Source organism: Stegostoma tigrinum, unplaced genomic scaffold, assembly GCF_030684315.1.
Source record: "Stegostoma tigrinum isolate sSteTig4 unplaced genomic scaffold, sSteTig4.hap1 scaffold_91, whole genome shotgun sequence".
Taxonomy (NCBI): Eukaryota; Metazoa; Chordata; class Chondrichthyes; order Orectolobiformes; family Stegostomatidae; genus Stegostoma; species Stegostoma tigrinum.
Window position 1 is genome coordinate 237,182 of NW_026728816.1, and position 20,952 is coordinate 258,133.

Consider the following 20,952-nt stretch of genomic DNA (forward strand, 5'->3'; position numbering starts at 1 on the left):
AACTCCCCCAGTCGATTTTCATAATGGGATATCACATCCCTGGAATTATTGTAAATTGCTTCTGCTCTGCATCCAACGTATTCACAACGTTCCCATTGTATGGAAGGTTTTCATCTGCCACGGTGGCATAAACCTATTTAGAAGTAACCTTGCCAGAATCTTCCTGGAAAAGGTAAATCTGACGAGCAGCGATTGTAACATGTGAAGCTGTAAAGGCCACAATAAACGAGGAGGATACACATTTTCAGCTCAGACGGCAGAAGGGAAGTTCTCCAAGCAAAGAGAAAAAAAAGCCAAGAAATTAACTGTAATAATGGCTGAGAGACAGTGGGCAAGTGGCAAATACATTGAACTAAAAATCCAGAGACCCAGGCTGATGCTCTGGAGAATGTAGGTTCATGTTCAAACTCTGTAGCTGGTCAAATTTACATTTCATTACAAAAATACCCAGAACTAAAAGTCATTTCCAGTAACGCTATCATGAAACTATCAACAATTGTTGGTAAAAATCCATCTGATCCACTCTTGTCCTTTCGGGGAGTATTCGATCATCCTTACCCCATCTGATCTACATGTGGCTACAGAGCCACAGCAATGTAGGTAGCTCTGAACCACCCGCCCAGCTATCCACTCAGTTCAACGGCAATTAGCGAAGGACAACAAATGATAACTTCACCGGTGATAGCCAAATCCCTTGCAAGAATGGAAAATGTCATAATGAAATGGAAGGACTTGATCAATGTCGTGTGAAATTATCAACAGATGAATGGATGGAACTGCATACAGAATGCAGGTCATCAATATGATGAGATGGTGCAAAACAGAGAATATTGCCTTCAGATTCCTGTCATGAAGCCAAACTCTGAGACTCAGCAAGCAGTCATAAATGTATGAGCAGAAACTAAATAGCCATGAAAACCAACATAAAAGTACAAACAGCAGGCTCTTAAAATTTTTGGAGCTATGCAAGGCAATATTAAATTATGCACTGAAGTGGTTAAGTTCAGTTAATCCTCTTATAAATAGCACTGCTAACAGGAAACTCACTGTCAATTACAGATTAGTCCAGAATTTTCGAGGCAATAGATAAACTGAAGCAGAATACCAGTTTCCGTGAGGAACAAACATAATTTGGAAGTGAAAGGGATGAAAGGAATTACTTTTCTGAACAACAGTCGGAAGAAATACAGACAGACGGTAGATTGAGAAGATGAAACATTGAGGAGATGGTAAGGAAAGAAATAGATTTGGAAGCAACAGTGTGGTAGAATTGTGGAAGTTCACTGGCCTCACGCAACATCAGGAACCAATACATTTGATCTTTATAGAACAGAATGTCAGAGAAGGGGGGCTCTCTTCCCAAATGGTCAAGCTGACAAAATGTAGGAAAAAAGCTGCCTTCCTCTTGGTGCTTCGCACTGGATGAACACGCGAGGAAAGTTGTGCTTATTGGTTGCGGACCTATTGGTGGTTGGTTCATTCATATCAGGCAGATTCTCCCACAGCGGGTGAAGGTGTGGTCACAGTCTTCACTGGAGGCAACTGAATCGATTCCTCTTCTTTGTTCATTCATGCAAGTTCTGTGTTTGGATTCCTGATTGCGGCTACAAAATCTCCTATCTGCCCCTCCAACTATCAAGTCTCCGATCACACACGTCCTGTTTACCTTATCCTTTTCCACCGTGTCCCAGAGCCAAACACACTTTACTTTTAATGAATTTTAGGTTCAAATCACAGTAAAAGGAAGCCATTTGGTCCATCATGTTTGAGCTAGCTCTCCAAATACATGTCACAAATTAGTGCCTTTTCCTTAACCTGCACATTATTTCTCTTTAATTAATCAACTAATGCTTTCTTGCATCTTTTACTGAAACTGCCTCCTCTAGGTAATGCATTCTATAGACTGTGATAAAGCTATTTCTTACACTGCAGTTACTTCTTTAGTCAATCACTTCAAACCTCTGCATCTTATTCTCAATTCTGTCACAAGTAGGAAAGTCTTCCCCTCGTCTACTCTGACCAGACTTCAAATGATTTTGCAAGATTCAAAATAATCTCTTCTAAGTCTCAGCATCTTCGAGGAAAGCTGTCCTAATTCCTCTAATCAATTTTCATAATGAGATATCTCAACCCTGGAATCATTATTGTAAATTAGTTCTGCTCTGTCTCCAACATTTTCACAAAGTTCCCTTCGCATGGAAGGTTTTCATTCGCCATGGTGGTATAAACCTATTCAGAAGTAACCTTGCCAGAATCTTCCCAGCAATGGAAAGGCTGGTGATCCCATGGTTCTTTGAGCAATCTGACATTTCTCCTTCAGTTTTGTACAAGATATGGCATCTTAAAGATTCTGTGAAATCCTGCCCTGTTCCTCATAGTCCATGAAAAGCTAACAGATCTTGGCCTTCAGAGTTAGGCCACCATTCCTCAAGCTTCAGATGGAATTCAATTGACTCCGGGTCGCTGTTGCTCTTTACTTAGTTATGGCAGTCATAGTTTCATCCACAGTTGGGGTCTCACTCCAGTTCTTCTTAGACAGGGAGTTGTTTGATCAGATCAATGGCAGTAACACGCGCCTTCTCCAAGATGGTCAATCTTAGAAATGTAGGAGAATAGTTAACTGAAAAGGGTCAATTTACCCCTTAGAAATCCTGTCCAAATATGCAATTTAATTTACTAATTATGGACAAGAAGTTTTATCGATCATTTAGCAACAACACAGCAATCACTTTCATAGGATGCACACACACTGATTACAGGACTAATAAAAAGGCCTTTCTGTAAATTCTCAATAATTGCAAATTACAGAACCAACACAATCAAGTCACAATCCATTCTGAGCCACAGTGTCTGTGATCAATGCAACGGTGAACAAAATACCAAAAGCATGCAGCACTCACCTCTCACAAAAAATTAAGTTAAAGAAGTTGATACTTAATTTGTCCTAATTACTTCTCTGGTCCATGAGTTTGTTGGGATTTTTGATGATTTCAGTTGTGTTGTTGACTGATCGAGTTTCTAATAGAACATCTAAAGTTAAAGCTTTCTTTAAAAACTAACTCCCACTAACTTTCTGCTGGTTTGCACATCTCACCTGAAACCTACGAATGGGTACTCTTTGCAGATGTTACACTTCGCCTGATGTTTTGCAGTTTCAGCAGCTGCCACATGGTGTAGAACAGGCAGCCAGACCATGGATCGAGGCTCCAATCTCATCCACTCTACAAAGTGTTTAATATCAATCTCTGTTTTTGTTAAGGCCCGAGAGGGAAATAAAAGATCAGCTGCATGACTAATTATGTCAAGTTTACATCCGCTATCCTCAGTGATATCTAATACACTATCACTGGGGTTTCTGACATTGTTTTTAATCATTAATTTAATACAAACATTGACTATTTATAAACATGATAGCCTTGGATTAGTCGTGGTACATGTTGGCCTCTGGAACTAATTCAAACCGAAAATGAGCACAAAATTCACACTGGCAAGTAGACCCGCTTGACCTATTGAATTGGCGCAGAGCACACTTACATGTTGGAAGCAACTGCAGACACTTGGTTCAATGTTTCTGCCTCCAAATGAAGGTACCTCACCGAGCTGCCGAGGGATCTGGACTGCATTGTGAAGCAAAAGGCTCAGGCTTCGTTGGTCACATAAATCTGTGGGTTCAGCTACTTGTTTGAAGAGATCTGCAAAAGTTATTCAGAAGAAAAATATTGATATTCCTAAACTTAAGAGAGGTAGTTGAGAGTTCAATACATCCAATACATCTTCCTCAATTGCCTTGCTTTGTAAATTATCTTAAAACATTATTTTATGATCTTGATTGGCTATTTGCAAACAACTGTGGAAACAAAAACTTCTGTTTGTTTACAACAATGGACAATGTATGTTGTCCAAGGAAGTCATTTGGTCAATTTCTTTCTTGATTGTAAATCTCAAACCTCTCGAATATCTTCTCATTCGTTTCACAGAGATGTACAGTTTGTGTGGACCTGGAAAACATGGGCACTGCCCTCAATGAATATTTTGTGTCAATCTTTACAATGGAAAAGGACACTGCAAGTATAGATATCAGGGCAGAGGGCCTAGGAACATCAGAGGTAAAGACACAGGGAGACGCAGCTGGTTTAGCAACTTTACAAGTGGATACATCCGCAGGCCTAACTGAAATGTATACCAGCTCGCAAGGGAAGTGAGGGAGGAGATATCTGGGCCCCTGGCAGCAATTTTCAAACCCTTGCCAATCAGAAATGAAGTGATGAAGGTCTATGAACATTGTTCTACTATTAACAAACAGAGAGAGGAACAGACCAGCAAATTAAAGGCCAGTCAGAATAATCTCAGCACTGGAGAAGCTACAAAGAGGCATTCTTAGGGGTAGAATGTACTTGCATGAATTAATCAGGGATAGTCAGGATGGATTTGTTAAGATGAGGTCATATTTCAGAAATTTGATCCTTTTTTGAGGAGATGTTGGAAAGCTGATGAGCTTATGCATTCGATGTGGACTTAGTAAAGACCCCTTGGCAGACTGATCAAGAAAACAACAGTCAACGAATCAAAGGCAAAGAGGCACACTGGAGCCAAAACTGGCTGAGGCAGAGAGCACAGGGTGATTGATGGTAGAGGGATATCTATGTGACAGGATGTGTGCTTTGATTGGGCTTGTGCAGGGCTTGCCACAAGGACCCTTGAAATTTGTCAACTAGATTCATCGTTTGGGCTTAAACACAGTGTGTATGACCGTGTCGCTAGCGAATGACTAATTTAGTGAGGAGGATATCGATGGAATGTTCATGTAAATAACAGCCATGGGATCAAAGGCAAAGTGGCACACTGGATCCAAAATTGGTTGACAGACAGGAAGGATGAACTTCAGGAGGAGATCAACAGACTGGTCAGCTGGGCACAGCAATTGGAACTCAACCAGGAAAAGTGTGATCTAACCAACTTGGGAGGGCTAACAAGGCAGGGGATCACACTATGAAGGGTGTGATCCTGGAGATTACTGAAAAACCAAGATGCTGCCTGGGCTGGGGGTTCTCATGGAATCATACAGCACAGAAGAGGTCCCACGGCCCACTAAGGATGTACCTCTGAAAATACACTGCGACATATACTAGTCCCATTTTTACACACTGGACCATTCTCTTAAATATTACAACATTTCAAGTGCTCATCCAAGTACTTTTCAAAAGTTGTGAGGTTTCCTGTTTCAACTTCCCTCCCAGGCAATGCATTCCAGACCTTCACCACACTCTGGATGAAAACGATTTTCCTCAAACCTCCTCTAAATTTCCAATCTTTCTCTTGAAATTTATGCCCTGTTGTTATTGATGCTTTAACTAAGGGGAACAATGCTTTCTGCTCAACCTATCTATACCTCTCATATTCTTATATGCCTCTATCAGGACCTCCACTCAACCCGCAAACCTTCTCTGCTTCACAGAAAATAATCTGACTTTTTCCAGCCTTTCTTCACAGCTAAAATGCTCCAACACATGCAACATACTTTTCATTCCCTCCAGTGAAATCACATCCTTCCTAATGGGTGGTGACCAAAACGCCACTCACGACTCCAGCTGTGGCCTAACCAAACTTTGAAACAGCTCCAAAGTGGCCTCCCCGTTGTTACAATCAATGCCATGAATGATAAAGGGAGATGTCCCATATGTCTTTGTAACAACCCTTACTAGCCTGACCTGACCTCTTCAGGAATTTATGAACAATCACCCCAGGATCCCTTTTCTCCTCTAAGCTTCCCAGTGTCCTGCTATGCATTAGATTTAGATTTAGGTTTTATTATCACATGTATTCAATACAGCGTACAAGAGTACAATGCCACCTCAGACGGTGCCACCTCAGGGACAAAGTACCGAGGTACGAAATTTTAGTTGCAGAAGTAGAAAATTTATCCATCTTTCTTAAATCAGAGTCTTAGGGGAGTGGAATGCAATGCCGGAGAGGGTCGTGGAGTCAGCCTCATTAGGGGCATTTCATCGGCTATTAGACAAGCACATGGATGACATTATAAGGTAGGGGTGGAGGTTAGATAGACCTTAGGATGAGGGTAAAAGTTCGGTACAACATCGTGGGCTGAAGGGCCTGTACTGTGCTGTGCTCTATGTTCTAAAAATAAATGAATAAGTTTAAAAGTTCAGCACTACAGTCTTCTTAGTATAACAGTAGAAAAATAAAAACAAAAGTTTAAAAAGTCAAACATTACAGTCCTTTCTGAAGCCACGAATTTGCAGACACTCTGAACGAGGCTTCCCCTGTGACTGTTTGTATTCCCCTGTGCTGGGCTAAGGCCCGCCCATCCTTGCCAGTGGACTTCACTGCTGGCTGCCATTGCTGATCTCCATTGGGCATGACAGGTTTTGCCACATTAAATCTCTCTTATATTATTCCTTCTTCAGGCTATATCAATCTGCCACTGACCTGCCCGTCTGACCGATGCCAAGATTGGAGCAGACAAGGGGACCTGGTAAAGGTGTTTAAGATTTTGAAGGGCATAGAAAGGATAACTGGAAGCTGCTTTTTCCATTCGTAGACATGTCAATAAACAGGGGACACAGATTGAAGTTCACAGGTAAAAGGCGAGGAGGGGAGTTGAGGAGAACCTATTTTCCGAGTGTGGTGGGAGTCCTGAGCTCACTGACTGAAAAAGTGTGACTGATTCAGAAAGTGTCTGAATATTTAAGCAGTATTTAAATGTTCACTTGTGTTGCCGTAGGTTCCAGGGCTATGGGCCAAACAATCAAAAAGGAAATCAATGTACTGTGAGTTCAATGTACACAGATCTTTGTTGAGCAGTGCACTAACGACAGACCGCATGGCCTCCTCCTGTGCAAAAAATATCCTTGAGTCTATAATTACACAGCTTTTCTTGGAGGCATTTCTCCACTTGACTGATTCTTTGTAAATGCAAGGTTGATAAAATAAATCCTTTTATTAGAAGCTTCCACCTCACTGAGAAAGCTTCAGGCCAATTTGATAATCTGCTCTCAAAAATCTGCTCATATTTTGATAGTTATGACAAATTCTACTATCAGGGCTGACACAATCCACAACATTCTAAATCAATCAACAATATTCTAGAAAGATGATCATTTGCCTATCCGACCAATTTTAACTGATGCTTTAAAAAATAGAGAAATAAATCTGGATCTGGCATAAACTAATCAGTTCTTCCTTGGACCATATCTGTATGTACCAGCTTTCAATAAAATATGCCCATTAGTTGTGAGATACATTGTTGACAAACAGCACAACAAATGGGCAAAAACATGACCTCACATTAAGTGTTATCACTGCTGCAAGTGAGCAGTAGAGTCATACAGCACTTCTGAATATTTTTCCCAGTATTCTAATGACGAAAACATTATTGGTAACAAAAACAGCAGCTAAGGTTAGTGCCTTTGAGAAACAATAGCATCATACATATGTAGCGCATCCTTTATCTTGCAGGAATGTACTGTGCACGATCTGCACAGACCAAGTTATGACTTAACATTCATAGTGGCAGTGACTAAATACAGAAATATACTAATACAGCAAACCTTTTGTTAAACAGCACCTGTGGTACCAAGAATGTGCTGAATAATCAACAATTCCATTTGATCAATCGGTCCACACACACAAAAAACACACACTCAATAATAGGAACATGATGCATGGGATATACGCATCATTGTTATACTTCATCTGCAGCATAAATAACTTGAGTAATGATGCAACTTTGCCTTAACTAAAACTTACTGGCAGAGAGCCTTCTCACTTGCACCCTCACCAGACATCACAGAGATTATGAGAATACAGTAAACATCTGGTATATAATTTTTGTCAGTTTATTGAGTGTGCTAGTTTGTTAAACAAAGTTTACCTCCAGTTAAACCTACAGTTTACATGTGTATCAGCAATGACAGATTTAGAACTGACACTTGTATTTTTCCTCCAGATGACCCTTGGATCGACACATCAAGACAAATTTTCAAAGAAAGCACTCTGATTCTTCCACTCATACGCCTGGAAAAGGAAGTTGCAGAATGTCACTGACTGACTTGACTCATTTGAACACAGCATAAGATACATAGAACATCGAACAGTACAGGCCCTTCAGCCCACGATGGTGTGCCGAACCTTTATCCGAAACCTCAGGTCCATCTAACCTCCACCCCTATCTTATATTACCATCCATATGCCTGTCTAATAGTCACTTAAATGCCCCTAATGAGGCCGACTCCACTACCCACTCCAGCTGAAACAAAGATCTCTTTGAATTGTCATTTGTCAGACATGTATTGAATCAAAAATCAAATTTCTCACTTCCATAGATTTCTTTCGCATCTTAATATGATGTGAAGATTATACTTCACCCTATCATTTTATAAATACAACTTTGAACAAAATGCCATGATATAGAACTTGTAAGTTGGTATTTGTGCATATGCCATTTCAGTTTGTGTGATCTGTTTCGATGCAACGAGTAATAAACACTTCGATTGAAATGGTTGAAAGCAGTATATGTGGGATTTAATACCACGTCTAATCTACAGATAGTCCATCTGCAGGTTGTTATTCATGAGGCTCAACTGACATCATGTCTCAGGGGAGCTTGTGGCCTCTGGGTTAGGTACTGTTTGACCATTGCCTACTGGTCAGTGGTTGAGAGGAAAGAGAACTACTAGCTGCTATCCATTTTCAACAAGTGATCACGATAATCTACCTGTGTTTCAACGTCCCATCAACATTCAAGAATTGTTGCTCGAAGAGGCTTCTGTGTAACAAATAGGAGCGGAATCAAGATCAACCATGTTTTCCCTATCTGAACAAGCTGCCAACACCAGAAATATGGGACTGTCTTAATCATTCTTATACAATTAACTTTTACAATAGACAACAGGTGCAGGATAAGGCCATTCAGCCCTTCGAGCCAGCACCACCATTCATTATAATCATGGCTGATCATCCACAATCAGTATCCTGTCCCTGCCTTATCCCCATAACCCTTGATTCCACTATCTTTAAGAACTCTATTCATCTCTTTCTTGAAAGTATCCAGAGACTTGGGCCTCTATTGCTGTCTGGGGCTGAGCATTCCATACATCCACCACTGTCTGGGTGAAGAAGATTTTCCTCAACTCTGTTCGAAATGCCCTACCCCTTATTTTTAAACTGTGTCCTCTGGTTCTGGACTCACCCATCAGCAGAAACATGCTTCCTACCTCCAGAGTGTCCAAAACTTTAATCATCTTATACATCTCAATCAGACCCACTCTCATCCTTCTAAGCCAGGTCCCTGTACAGCGGCAGAAGGACCTCTTTGCTCCTATACTCAATTCCTCGTTATGAAGGCCAGCATGCCATTAGCTTTCTTCACTGCCTGCTGTACCGACATGCTTGCTTTCATTGATTTCTGTACAACAACACCTAGATCTTGTTGTACTTCCCCTTTACCAAACTTGACTCCATTTAGATAGGAATCTGCCTTCCTGTTCTTTCCACCAAAGTGGATCACCACACATTTGTCCACATTAAACTGCATCTGCCATGCATCCGTCCACTCACCTAGCCTGTCCAAGTCACCCTGTATTCTCATAACATCCTCCTCACATTTCACACTGCCGCCCAACTTTGTGTCATTGGCAAATTTGCTAATATTACTTTTAGAGCCTTCATCTATATCATTAATGTATACTGTAAACAGCTGCGGTCCCAGCACTGAACCTTGTGGTACCCTATTGGTCACCGCCTGTCATTCCCAAAGGGACCCGTTTATCACTACTCTTTGCTTCATGTCAGCCAGCCAATTTTCAGTCCAAGCCAGTATTCTGCCCCCAATACCATGTGCCCTAATTTTGCTCACTGATCTCATATGTGGAACTTTATCAAAGGCTTTCTGAAAGTCCTGGTCCACTCCATCCACTGGTTCTCCCTTGTCCAACTTCATAGTTACATCCTCAAAAAATTCCAGAAGGTAAGTCAAGCACAATTTCCCCTTCGTAAATCCATGCTGACTCTGACCTATCCTGTTACGGCTATCCAAATGAGTTGTAATTTCATCTTTTATAATTCACTCCAGCATCGTTCCCACGATTGACGTCAGGCTAACCGGTCTGTAATTTCCTGTTTTCTCTCTCCCTCCTTTCTTGAAAAGTAGGACAACATTAGCCACCCTCCAATCCGCAGGAACTGATCCTGAATCTAGAGAACATTGGAAAATGATTACCAATGTGTTCACGATTTCTAGAGCCACCTCCTTAAGTACTCTGGGATGCAGACCATCAGGTCCCGAGGACTTATCAGCCTTCAGACCTAACAGTCTATCCAACACCATTACCTGCCGAATATAAATACCCTTCAGTTCATTCATTACCCTACGTCCATCAGCCAGTATTACAACTGGGAGATTGCTTGTGTCTTCCCGAGTGAAGACAGATCCAAAGTACCTATTCAGCTCTTCTGCCATTTCCTTGTTCCCCATAATAAATTCACTCGTTTGTCTTCAAGGGCCCAATTCTAGTCTTAACCTTTTCTTTTCACATACCTTTTACTATCCTCCTTGATAATGGGAACTGCAGATGCTGGAGAATCCAAGATAACAAAGCGTGGAGCTGGATGAACACAGCAGGCCAGGCAGCATCTCAGGAGCACAAAAGCTGACATTTCGGGCCAAGACCCTACACCCAGGCCCGAAACGACCCTTTGTTATCCTTACTATCCTCCTTAATATTTTTGGTCAGTTTTCGTTCGTACCTCATTTTTTTCTCTGCGTATTGCCTATTTAGTGATCTTCTGTTGCTCTTTAAAAGCTTCCCAGTCCTCCGGCTTCCCGCTCATCTTTGCTCTGTTATACTTCTTCTCTTTTATCTTTATAGAGTCCTTAACTTCCCTCGTCAGCCACGGCCGCCCCTGCCTCCCCTTAGGACCTTTCTTACTCTTTGGAATGGACTGATCCTGCACCTTTTGCAATATATCCAGAAATACCTGCCATTGTTGTTCCACTGCCATCCCTGCTACGGTATTGAACCATTGAACTTTGGCCAGCTCCACCCTCATAGCTCCATAGTTCATACAATACTGACACTTCCGATTCTCCCTTCTCCGTCTCAAATTGCTGATTAAAAATTATTATATTATCGTCACTACCTCCTAATGGCTTCTTTACTTCAAGGTCTCTGATCAAATCCGGTTCTTTGCACAACACCAGATCCAGAATTGCCTCCTCCCTGGTGGGCTCCATACTGATTCTGCATCTCCTGATTCTATGTCTCCACTCACAAGGGGCTGAAGATTTTATATTTCTTTACATTCATAATTTCATATTTTACTATTTGTTATTTCTTTATTATGTCATATTTCTTTACTTCTGACTATTTTAAATACGACATGTTTTCTTATGCTACATCAGTGACGACATTTCAAAAGCAGTTTAGCTGCGTATAAACTACATTTTATGCCTGAGTCCATAAAATGTGCTACATAAATGCAGTTCTTTCTTTTATTAACTTCTGTAGTTGTGTGTTTCTTTGCCAATGGAGGATTGGCTACAATTTCGCAGAGTAACATAAGTGAAATACATTTCTTATGACAAAATTCCAAACCAAAGTTACGAAATTAGAATCATAAAATATTGGCTGTTTGCAACTGAACACTGTAGATGACCAAAGGTCACTTAGTCAGTAAAGTACCAATTAAGTATGTTCCCGACATGGAGAATACAAATGAAAACTATGGTAATGTTCATAGGAAATTGGACAATGTTCTATTTTATGATCATAGCAATGCCATATCATCAACACATGTTTTAATAGATAATAAGGCACTCTGGGATATTTATTATTTGCTTGATATTCTCAAGATCATCTTCGCAAATCCTGTGAACAGGGACCACTGAACAGCTTACTTAAGCTTTTTTTACACCTATAATATTTTATCCCTCTACCATCGATGTTCGTTTGCAGCAAGATGAGTTGACAGGGGGCTTTACAGCTTTAATTTGTACAGCTATGTGTCCAATGTTTATAAATATCTGTCTGTAGCTAGAATCTATGCAGTTGTCATAAATAGGCATTCTTGTTAAGAACAGAAATCTGGACTGTGGTCTCCATCAGTTTGGATCTAAAAGACAGGTAAATTAGGGAAATTTACATCCTTTTCAAAATCTTCCACATTGGGATTACTCTGCAAACAGCAGGCTAGAATTACAGCATGGTACCCTTCTGAACGTAACACCTGAAATCACTAAAGTAAGAAAAAAATGAACATGGACTCTATGTGTTAAGGTTACACAAATCCACGAGCTACAACATGGGGAAAAATACAATGGATGCTATTTTTAATGAACAGTGTGTCAACATCAACTATTCTGTCCCAGAGTGAAATCTGAGAAATGAAAAGTGAAAACTGCCGGGTTAGAAAGTTCCAGCTACGTGCTTACCTGATGGAAATGCATTGATTGTGATATTAATATATATATGATTGTTAAATGAGAATACTGATGAATTTTGCTTATTGTTTCTGTGATGATCTAAACAATCCATTTGTCAACGCAATAAAGTAGATATTCTTATTGTAAAACACCCCTGAAAATCCAAAGAAAATTTCAAGAGGGGCCAAATAAGTAGCGTTGGGAAACAAAGAAATGCCAGAGGAACTGAACAAATATTTTGCATCAGTCTTCAGGTTGGAAGGCACCAGTAGTAGAACTTTAAGGGAGTCTGAAGCAGAAGTGAGTGTGGTGGCCATCACAAAGCAGAAGGTACAGGGGAAGCTCAAGGGTCTGTGTGAAATTTGTACATTCTCCCCATGTCTGCACGGGTCTCGGACAGGTGTTCTGATTTCCTTCCACAGTCCAAATATGTGCAGGCAAGGTGGATCAGCCATGGCAAATGCGAGCTTGCGGGGAAACAGTACAGGGCTGGGTCTTGGTGGGATGTTCTTTGCAGAGATCGTACAGACCCAATGGCCTCTTTCCGCACTGTAGGAATTCTATAATTCCGAGAAGACGGTAAATTACATGGACCAGATGGACTGCCCCCCAGAGTTCTGAAGGAGTTCAGTGAGAAGACCACGCAGGTATTGATGATCTTTCAGGAACTACTGGAGTCAGGGTGGGTCCCAAAGGAGTACAAAATGGCAAATATAACACCCCTGTTTAAAATGGAGGGAGGCAAAAGGTGAGAAATTATAGACTTGTTAGCCTAGCACTGGTCATTAGGTCAGATTTTAGAATCCATTATTAAGGATGAGACCGGAAAGTACTTGGAAGGACATGGTAATACTTGGAAATACATGCTAAATTGGGCTGAGAAAACACAACTTTGTCAAGGGAAGGTCTCTGTTAGATTCTTTGAGAAGGTAACCAGTGAGTGAAAAACAAAAGAGAGCCATTGAACTTTATCTGTTTGGATTTCCAGAAAGCCTTTGACAAGGTGCCACACAGGAGGCTTCAAAATAAAAAAAAAATGAGCTTATGTTGTTAGGGAGTAGGTACTGGCATGGATAGAGGATCGGCTAACTGGCAGAATGCAGAGAGTGGCAATAAAAGGGTCTTTTTCAGGATGGCAGCCAGCAACTACAGGAGTTCCGCACTCATCAGAGTTCAGACAACAGCCATTCACGTTATACATCAGCAATCTGGACAAAGGAACTAATGGTATTGTTGTCCACAGGGCGTTGTTGCTAAGTTTGCAGATGACATTTCGATAGGTGGAGAAGCAAGTAGTGTTGAGGAAGTGGGGAGGTCACAGAGAGACTGTAGAGAAGTGGCAGTACAGGCATAGGCTATTTTCTAAATGGGGAAAGGCTTCAGAAATCTGAAGCACAAAGATGACCCAGTTCAGGATTCTTTTAACATGCAGGTTCAGTTGGCAGTTGGGAAGGCAAATGCAATGTCAGCATTCATTTCAAGACGGCAAAAATACAAGAGCAGAGATGTATTGCTGAGGCTGTGTAAGGCTCTGGTCCCATTGCATTTGTAATATTAAGAGCAGTTTTTGGCCATCTATCTAAGGAAGATGTGCTGGCCTTTGTCAGGGTCTAGAGGAGGTTCTCAAACATAATCCTGGGGATGAAGGCACTGTCATGTGGAGTGGCTGAGAACTCTGGGTCTGTACTCGATGGAGTTTAGAAGGACGAAGGGGATCCCACTGAAGGTAATTTAGGCCTGGATAGAGTGGACATGGAGATGATGTTTCCACGAGTAGGAGAGGCCAGGACCTGAGGGCACAGCCTCAGAGTCAAAGGGACCACCCTTCAGGATGGAGATGAGGAGGAATTTATTCAGTCAGAAAGTTGTGAATCTGTGGAACTCGTTGATGCAGAAACCTGTGGTGGCCAAGTCAGAGTTGATTTCAGGCATAGATAGATATGTTCTTGCTTAGTATGGACACAGGAGAATGGGATTGAGAATGATAGATCCCACTCAATGGGCTGAATGGTCTAATTCTGTTCTTCAATCTTCAGGTCCAAAACACTGGAATGAATCAGTTCAGTGTCATTTTTATTGCACTGCAAGGACAGTATCTCTCCAAAACACCTAACAAATTTTCTCACTCTGTTGTGGCAAACCTATTCAATAACTAGCAACAATGCTCCTGTTGTGCCTCTCTCAGCCGACGCTAGTTAGTTCTCCCGCTCATCGTAACTGGACCATCCCGGTATTACTGTCACTGGTGCCACGTTTAATGGATATTGTGAACCAGTAAAATGCTCAGAATCCAGAACTGCCTTATACAGTTCATAGCATTTGTCCGAGACAGGGCAGGAAAGGGGAAATTAACAACTTATTTTACAGTTAGGGACCTGGAGGTCCTGGTGGATGGATTGGTGCAGTGGAGGACTGTCCTCTTTCCCAAGGACAAGCACAGGAGACCACGACACAAGACTCGGCCAGACTGATCTGAGGCTGTCCAGTGTCAATGCAGTCTCAACCACCGAAAGAACCATCCAGCAGTGCTGCAAGATCAATGACCTCTGCTCCAACAGAGGAAGAGCCTCATTGTTCTGTGCTACCTCTGCAGTTCCTACTATCTCTGAAGAGATTTTCTTTCTCTTCTCCCACAGCAGTCTTGGAAACAACTGGGGATTTGTTCACTTTTAAACCAGCCAATAATTTCAATTTCACACTGCATCTTCCTGCTTTATACAATTCAATGCTCCTCCTTGAAGGGAGGACAGATGGGAGGCACTTGTCTACTGTATCAATGCCCTTCACTTCCAAACACAGATTGCCCCATCACCCCTCGTACACCACGGTTTCTAATTGGCCCTACTCTTTCCCTGGTTATTCTCCTGCTTGATATGCCTGTAGAATATCTTGATATTCTTTCCAATCTTGGCCACCACCGTTTCTTCACGCTTCATTTTTATACGTCACTAGTCATCCATTCATTTGCTCCCTTTGCACTTGTCATAAACATGTCCTGAACATTCCTCAAGATCCAGGGTTCTCCAGGCTTGTTGATCATAAATTTCACCCAAAACGGAATATAACTGGCCTTTACTCTCCCAGTTCCTTTTCTGGACGTATCCAACTATACAGCTGTAGATTCGCCCGCAAGTCACTTCCCAAAATATTTTACCCAGATCCTGCCTTGTTTCAATAAAATATGCCTTACCCTAAGCCAAAAACATTTGTTTTAAACAGATCTCCTCTCCCATGTTGAAAAGTCTGTTGTCATGGTCACAGGGACTTATGCACTTAGCCACTGTCACCCTGAACACTGGCTTTGTGTCCCAGAAATAGGTCCAGCATTGCACTGTCCCTGACAAGCTCGTCGACATGTTGATGTTAAATCATCTCTCAAATGTATTTAAAGAATTATTTCCCAAGTCAAACTTTTATGTTATCTCAATCAATGTTGTAAAGTTCAAATCCCCTAATATAATCTTTATTTTATTAGTTTCTCACCCCTCAGTGAATTACCTGCTCTTCCATTGCCCACTGCTTGCAGGCCTCTCGCTTAAATTCCTCACCACATTAGCAAACCCTCGTGCAAGGATTTTGGTTCCTTTCTGGTTCAGCTGCAGACTAGCCCACTTGTAGAGGATATACCATCCCCACAAATTGTCCTTCAGATCCAAGTGTCTAAATCCACCCCCAAACACAAACACTTGAGCCAAGCATTCATCTGTTTTCTTCCCCTTTTTCTTGCCTTCTCAGCATGTGGCACCACGAATAATCCAGAGATTGCAACTTTACAGGTCCTGCTATTTAACCCACTGCCTAGCTCTCGGAACGCTTGATGCAAGACCTCATCACTCATCTTACCAATGTGTACATTGAGCTGTGTCTTACGGTCCTCCTCCTTCAGGATACCCTGAATGACATGGTTGACCTGGTTAACACGCCATAATGGAGTCACATCAATGACTGTGAAAAATCTGGTCCACCCAGATTGTCGCAACGGGCAAAAAAGCACACCAATGTGTCTACTTCCAAGGAGGCTAAGGCAATTCAAATATAAAGGGCAACTTTCATTGATGTACCAGAGAAAGCATCCTATCTGGATGCATATCACAGCATGGTATGGCAGCTGCTCTTCCGAAGAAAACAACAAACTCCAGAGTCATGAAAATAACATAGTCCACCATGCAAATCAGCCTTCCATTCATTGAATCCACCTATACTTACCGCTGCCTCAGGAAAGCAACTGACATAATCAAAGGCCTTTCTCAACCCCCAATTACACTCTCTTCTACCCTTTTCTGAAGGGAAGATGTCAAAAAGTTAGTATTCATGTGTGAACAGATCCCAGAACAGCTTCTTCACCGCTGTTCCTGCACATCTGAATAGAACACTTAAAATTTTAAATCTAATTTTGATCTCGCTCTCTGTAGCTGTCACTATGTTCCATTTCACTAATGCACCTTGTATGGTATGATCTGTCTATACTGCGTGCATAGCAAAACTTTTCTCTGTACCTAGGCACATGTGATAATGATGACTCAAATCAAATTGACTGTGTGCAAGAGAGAGGTGAGCATATGATTGTGTTCAAGAGTGCAAAGACAGTGCATCAAAGTGTGAGCGTGCGCACGACAGAATGTGTGCGCCAGTGACTGTGCTCGAGAGTGTGTAAACGAGAATCAGCACAAAAGGGAGTGTTACAGCATGCATGAGGGAGTGAGTGTGTCTGTGAGAGCGAGTGAGCTTGAGAGGAAGTGAATTTGTAAGCCTAAGTGTGTGAGGGAGAGTTTTGTGGGAGTGTGCGTGTGTCTGTGTGTTGAGAGTATGAACATTGGCAAAAGATCCTACGACAGGGCATGCAAGTGTGCCACGGAATGTGTGCAAGACCATGCATGATTATGTGACAGTATGGGCTATGAATGAGTGAGAATGTGACTGTGTGCCTGTGCGTGCGTGTGTGCCTCTGTGTGTGTGTCTGTGTCTGTGTGTGGATAGTACGTTTGTGCATGAGGGATAGGATATGCATGTGCAACATAGTGTGACCGTGAACTTCTGTTTGTGCCTGAGTGAAGTGTTGGGGGAGAATAGGGAGAGGAGAGATACAGACAGAGAGCGAGAGAGACAGTGTGTGAGAGAGAGATGAGATGAGGAATAAGAAATGACGAGCAGTCAATACCTGGAGCTAAAAAAGAACAGTATGTGAGCGTTAAGAGAAACCGCTGGATGTAATATGGAGGCTATTGTTTTACTGATTGTACTAAGTGAAAAGCAAGTGTCACCTCCTGGTGTTAGGGGACAGGAGATGCGCATTAGAGAAGGAGATATAGTCAGCCTTGTTATAGACAGCAGACACGTTGCAAAAGCATAGAAACTGAAATTAAAGCTTTACTGTCCATGTGTAAAGAGGTGAGACAAACATGACCAGCCAATATTGTACCTTTGCGCTCAGTAAGATCATAGAATCATGAATCAGAGAATCCTTACAGCGTGGAAACACGTCCGTCAGCCCAACATGTCCACACTGCCCCTCACAGCATCCCACCCAGACCCATCCACCTATAACTCATCTAACATAGACATCACTGAACACCTTGGGAAATTTAGCATGACCAATCCACCTACGTTGCACATCTTTTGACTGTGGGAGGAAACTGGAGCACCCGGAGAAAACCCATGCAGACACATGGAGAACGTGCAAACTCCACACACACCAAAGGGTGGAAGTGAACCCAAGTTGCTGGTGCCGTGAGGCAGCAGTGTTAACCAGAGCCACTTGTGGTCTTTATTATGCCAATTAAACTGCAAGCATTTTTTTTTAAAGAAAGGAAACTTAGCATCGTCACAGGATGTGAGGGCTTTCAATTTTCTATCAGCTTTGAGAACTTTATCCATGTCTGTCTTCACAAGAGCAAGGTGATGGCAATGGTGAGAGACTGGTTAATATTCAGCAGCTCGCCGTGCAAAAAATTAGCGGCACTTTCATTGCTTTTTCCCTCGGGGCATAACAGAAAGACAAGTAGAAGGAAAATATTCTGCCTGGAAGTCAGTGGTGAGTGGGGTTCCACAGGGCTCTGTCCTTGGGCCTCTACTGTTTGTAATTTTTATTCATGACTTGGATGAGGGGATTGAAGGATGGGTCAGCAAGTTTGCAGACGACACAAAGGTCGGAGGTGTCGTTGACAGTGTAGAGGGCTGTTGTAGGCTGCAGCGGGACATTGACAGGATGCAGAGATGGGCTGAGAGGTGGCAGATGGAGTTCAACCTGGATAAATGCGAGGTGATGCATTTTGGAAGATCGAATTTGAAAGCTGAGTACAGGATTAAGGATAGGATTCTTGGCAGTGTGGAGGAACAGAGGGATCTTGATGTGCAGATATGGAGATCCCTTAAAATGGCCACCCAAATGGACAGGGTTGTTAAGAAAGCATATGGTGTTTTGGCTTTCATTAACAGGGGGATTGAGTTTAAGAGTCAGGAGATCTTGTTGCAGCTCTATAAAACTTTGGTTAGACCGCACTTGGAATACTGCGCCCAGTTATGGTCGCCCTATTATAGGAAAGATGTGGATGCTTTGGAGAGGGTTCAGAAGAGGTTTACCAGGATGCTGCCTCGACGGGAGGGCTTATCTTATGAAGAGAGGTTGACTGAGCTCGGTCTCTTTTCATTGGAGAAAAGGAGGAGGAGAGGGGACCTAATTGAGGTATACAAGATAATGAGAGGCATAGATAGAGTTGATAGCCAGAGACTATTTCCCAGGGCAGAAATGGCTAGCATGAGGGGTCATAGTTTTAAGCTGGTTGGAGGAAAGTATAGAGGGATGTCAGAGGCGGGTTCTTTACACAGAGAGTTGTGAGAGCATGGAATGCGTTGCCAGCAGCAGTTGTGGAAGCAAGGTCATTGGGGTCATTTAAGAGATTGCTGGACATGCATATGGTCACAGAAATTTGAGGGTGCATACATGAGGATCAATGGTCGGCACAACATTGCGGGCTGAAGGGCCTGTTCTGTGCTGTACTGTTCTGTTCTATGTTCTATGTTCTATTACAGTCCTTTCCTAAGCCACGAGTTTGCAGACACTCTGAACGAGGCTTCCCCCGTGATGGTTTGTATTCCCTGCGCTGGGCTAAAACCCACCCATCCTTGCCAGTGGACTTCACTGCTGACTGCCGTTGCTGACCTCCATCAGGCACGACAGGCTTTGCCACATTAAGTACTCTCTTATCTTATTCCTTCTTCAGGCTATATCAATCTGCCACTGACCTGCCCATCTGACCGATGACAAGATTGGAGCAGACAAGGGGACCTGGTAAAAGGTGTTTTAAGATTTTGAAGGGCATAGAAAGGATAACGGGAAGCTGCTTTTTCCATTAGTTGACATGAACTCACTGACTGAAAGTGTGGCTGATTCAGAAAGTGTCCGAATATTTAAGCAGTATTTAGATATTCACTTCTGTTGCCGTAGGCTCCAGTGCTGTGGGTCAAACAATCAAAAAGGAAATTAATGTACTGAGAGTTCAATGTAGACAGATCTTTGTTGAGTAGTGCAGTAACGACAGGCCACACGGCCTCCTCCTGTGCACCAAACATCCATGACTCTATAATTACACAGCTTTTCTTTGAGGCATTTCTCCACTTGACTGATTCTTTGTGCAGATTCTGTAAAGACCACGCTATAACTTAACATTAATAGTGGCAGTGACTAAATAGAGAAATATACTAATACAGCAAATCTTTTGTTAAACAGTACCCGTGGTACCAGGAATGTGCTGAGTAATCAAAAATTCCAGTTGATCAATATTTCCACACACACAAAAAACACACACTCAATAATAGGAACATAATGCACGGGATATACGCATCACTGTTCTCCTTCATTTACAGCATAAATAACTTCAGCAATGATGCAACTTTGCCTTAACTAAAACTTAATGGCAGAGAGCCTTCTCACTTGCACCCTCACCAGACATCACAGAGATGATGAGAATACAGTAAACATCTGGTGTGTAATTTTTGTCACTTTATTGAGTGGGCTAGTTTGTTAAACAAAGTTTACGTACAGTTAAATCTACAGTTTACATGTGTATCAGCAATGATAGATTTAGTACTTACACTTGTATTTTTTCCTCCAGATGACCCTTGGACAGACACATCAAGCCAATTTTCAAAGAAACACTCTGATTCTTCCACTCCTACCCCTGGAAAAGGAAGTTCCAGAATGTCACTGACTGACTTTACTTATTTGAATACAGCATAAGATACATAGAACATCGAACAGTACAGGCCCTTCAGCCCATGATGTTGTGCTGAACTTTTACCCTAAACCTCAGGTCTATCTAACCTCCACCCCTATCTTGTATTAACACCCATATGCCTGTCTAATAGTCACTTAAATGCCCCTAATGAGGTCGACTCCACAACCCACTCCAGCTGAAACAAAGAAATCTTTGAATTGTCATTTGTCAGACATGTATTGAATCAAAAAACAAATTTCTCACTTCCACAGATTTCTACAGCATGTTAATATGATTTGT

At 42.0% G+C, this 20,952-nt stretch overlaps 1 long non-coding RNA gene and 1 pseudogene across 2 annotated transcripts in view; both read right to left on the minus strand.

Annotated features, from left to right (window-relative positions):
* The window catches only part of LOC132209409 (uncharacterized), a 275,322-nt gene that overhangs the window by 135,133 nt on the left and 119,237 nt on the right, over nt 1-20,952 (minus strand). The window lies entirely within an intron of this gene.
* Nucleotides 1-20,952, minus strand: part of LOC132209401 (utrophin-like) — a 74,141-nt pseudogene that overhangs the window by 20,277 nt on the left and 32,912 nt on the right.